General features: G+C 47.7%; 1 long non-coding RNA gene across 1 annotated transcript; it reads left to right on the top strand.

Annotated features, from left to right (window-relative positions):
• The first annotated feature begins 981 nt into the window (after positions 1–981).
• On the top strand, positions 982–1921 carry LOC125926759 (uncharacterized). The gene is made up of 2 exons (XR_007459161.1): positions 982–1477; positions 1575–1921. It is a non-coding gene; the product is annotated as an uncharacterized LOC125926759 (long non-coding RNA).
• The last annotated feature ends 1803 nt before the right edge of the window (positions 1922–3724 follow it).

Raw genomic sequence — 3724 nt, 5'->3', positions numbered from 1 at the left:
ATGATCTTGTGGTTTGTGAGTTCAGACCCCATGTCGGGCTCTGTGCTGACAGCATGGAGCCTGCTTGGGATTCTCTCTCTCCCTCTCTGACCCTCATCTGCTCATGCTCTCTTTCTCTCTCAATAAATAAATAAACATTAGAAAAAATAAATCAGGGTTGGGCAAACTATGGTCTACAGGTCAAATCTGGCCCGCTGCCTGTTTGGTTTTATTGGAAGACATCCATGCTCGTTTGTTTACATATTGCCCACAGCCACTTCCATGCTACAATGGCAGAGTTCAGCAGTTGCGACAACTACATATACAATGTCATATGGCCCACGAAGCCTCAAATATTTACTATCTGACCCTTACAGAAAAAAATTGGCAATTTCAATACAGATTTTTAAAAAATAGCAAAGTAAACTGACATTAAAAAAATAAAAGATGCTTCAAGGGGCGCCTGGGTGGTTCAGTCGGTTAAGTGTCCAACTTTGGCTCAGGTTATGGTCTTGCAGTTCATGGGTTCCAGTCCCACATCGGGCTCTCTGCTGTCAGCACAGAGCCTGCTTTGGATCCTCTGTCTCCGTCTCTCTCTGCTCCTCCCCCGCTCAAGCTCTGTCTCTCAATAAGACATTTTAAATAAGTAAATAATCAAATATGCCCCAAGAGAATTAAAAAACATATACATGAATGTTTACATCAGAACTGGCCTGGGAGTCGGCATCCCAATTGTCCCAAACATCCATGTGATGTTAGGTCAGTTTCTTTCCTTATCTGGTCCTAATTTCCTTCTCTATAATACAGGTATATTTGGACATGAAGGGGAAGGCTGGTACAAGGTGTGAGGGGTTATCTGAAGGCCCTGACTTCCCAGAATCCTTTATTCTTTCCCCAAGCTTTATTGTCACAGAGCCTAATAATCAGTGTCCTCCTCATCATTGCTTTCCACTCTCAAAGCACTTTTGCATACATGTCATATACTTTAGGGTAGATAGGTATCATCCCCATTTTCAGATGAAGAAATTGAGCCTCAGAGTGGACTTGAGCTGGGACTCAACCCTAGATCTTCTGATTCTAGAACTGGGTTCAACCCACACTACCACACTGTTTTTGCATGTTTGGCCTCTCTCTGGAAACTCAAGAGAACAACGTCTAGCAGCCTCACCACAAGCACTGCACACCTTTGTTTAGACAAAGCAAGGAAGGAGAGGCACAGGGACCTGGGGTTTTGATCTTTCCTTATGAACCTGTCTATATTGGCACAGCAGCTGTCTATGCATAGGACTATGCCTGTACATGGATCTAGACACCAGGCCCATTACATCACAAAGATATTCATACAGGTACACTTGACCTCTGCAACAGGTGATATGGGTCACTCTTTGTTACCAGGATGGTAGGGAAGCTGTACCTTTAGTTCAGGGGAGGCCTAAGAGGTCAGGACTCTGGGATTCTGTTTTTTCTCCTAAGTCCAGAAGTCCAGAAGACTTACTAGGTGAGACCTCAAGGAGGGAGGGGCAGCTCCTCAATCTTTAGTATATGGGAGGAGCGAGAAGGGAGGGTAGTGAACACATGCTTTCATTCTTCCATAGCTGGCAGAAACAAAGGGCTGAAGCTTGAGCACACTTGGGGAGGGACACACTCACTCCTCTCCAGGCAGCAGGACGATGCACAGGTTGGGCAGCAAGAGGGCATGAAGCCAGACAGAAGTCTCTTCAGGAAAGGCCGGGCTGTCCTAGGGCAGGGGAGCTGCCCTAAGGCTCGCTTACACTCTTCATTTTTCATGTGAACCACCACCATTTATCAAGCATTTACTCCAGGACAAGTGCTGTTGTGTGTGCTCGAAGAAGGCAGTGAAGAAAAGGGAAAATGGCTCTGCTGTCAGAGTTTATATTCTAGTTGTGGGAGACCAACAAGTAAACAGCATGCATGTCAAGCATTGGCAGGTTCTGTGCTGAATTAAACTGGGTAATAAGGTTAGTAGTGAAGTGGGGGGTGGGGGGGTGGAGAATGCAATTTCATATAGGATGTCAGAAGGCCCTTCTGATGGGTAACAGGATGTCTGAGTAAAGACATGAAGGAAGTGAGGGGAGAGTTAAGGGGACAGCCACCTCTTAGGCCTAGGCCTGTGGACACTAGAGTTCTAGAGACAGACACACATATCCATGGCAACAGAGACAGCTCCCTACGATGTTGGTTTGGTTTGCCCCCCTTCGATTTATTCTCCATTCTGTTCCCTGAGAAGGGGCTGACCCTTACAGATTGCTCAGCCTTGCCATCTGCCTTTCAGTTAGGTCCAGCCAAAGGCCCCAGAGATTGCACAGGATAAAAGAGGTAGAAGATGGACAATCCCACTCTTTGCCTGGCCCCAGTTCTGACAGTGGCTGCTTTCCTCTACACCACAATGTCCATCTGCCTTCCACAGTTCCCTCTGTAACCCATCCTCCCATCCTGCCCTTCCTGTGCCCCACAGGGTCATCCTCACCACAAAGCGTTGCAGGATTAGCCTTCCAGATGCACAGTGTACCTACCTGTGCAGGGATGTGTTGTCCACAGATGCCAGCTGGACTGCCTCTCCCACCAGGGCAGGAAGGGGGTGGGGTTTGGGCCCTAGAGACACCCATCACAGACAAAATGTGGACCACGGCCTCGCTCATCCCTCAGTGCTCCAGCTGTCAAATTATTCATCACACCAAAGGCCAGAACAGAATTTGGGGTTTGACAGCCCCTTAGGACCTCACTGCCCCCAGAGACCGAGCCTTGTCCAAGATCCAGCCCACCAACTTCCTAGCTGAGGGAATTCAATCTACCTATCTCTAATAATTAATAGCTCATTACCCAGTTTATTTCCTTGATTGTACATTTATCACCATTGGAAAAAGCTTTTCAATGTGTAGACCTGCTTTGATTAGAAGGTTGTACGCCTTGGAAACACAGAACTTGTGTTGTTCTGTGTGACAGCATCCTAGGCGCACATACACAAAAACTCAGGGCATGTTTTTGAGTAAGAAGCAACGGAAAAGAGTACGAAGCACTTCTGTTCCCTGATACTTCCATGAGGATTGTTAATAATTGCTTGGCATTCGGGGTGGGCAGATCCTTTCAGAAGTATTGATTTCTTCAGGTGTGTGGGAGCAGGAGACCCCATGTGGAACAACCAGGACAACCTAGGAGTTAGGGAATCACTCACGTTCCCCCAAAAGTGTTTCCACTTTTCTAAAGATCCCCTACTTTTCCATTTCTAAGTGGCTAAAGCAGCATTTAGCTAACAGACAGTGTCCAGGTCTCAGGGAAGCATAGAATAAGGAGTAGGAGGGCTATGAGCTTTGGCCAAAAGTTCTAAGAAGCTAAGAAGCTCCTCAGGTCTAAGACAGCAGCTGGAAACCGCCATCTGGACCTGGGGCTGGAAACTGGGGAGGCAACATCTACTACACCAAAGACCCAAAAAGTGGCTCATCTGGCCATCTCCACCAAGATACCTAGAAAGCCCTGTGGGTGAGTACTACTGGTTAGTCCTCTCCCCGCCCCGCCCCGCCCCATGCCATTAAGGGGCCACAGACTAGACCCTACAACTAAGACCTAATTCGGGCCAATCAGTCTCTCTGCCTGGTCTTAACTCTTCAGCCCCAATTCTATTCCACCCTAGATACCCTCTATCCCCACCCATGTGGCATCACTGCCACCAGGGCAACCCTTTTACCCACCATCCCCCCCCCAAAAAAAAACCCAAACAGCTCAGAAG

Source organism: Panthera uncia, chromosome E1 (genome assembly GCF_023721935.1).
Source record: "Panthera uncia isolate 11264 chromosome E1, Puncia_PCG_1.0, whole genome shotgun sequence".
NCBI classification, from domain to species: Eukaryota; Metazoa; Chordata; class Mammalia; order Carnivora; family Felidae; genus Panthera; species Panthera uncia.
The sequence above is the reverse complement of the archived record's forward strand: the minus strand, read 5'-3'. Positions and strand labels throughout refer to the sequence as shown.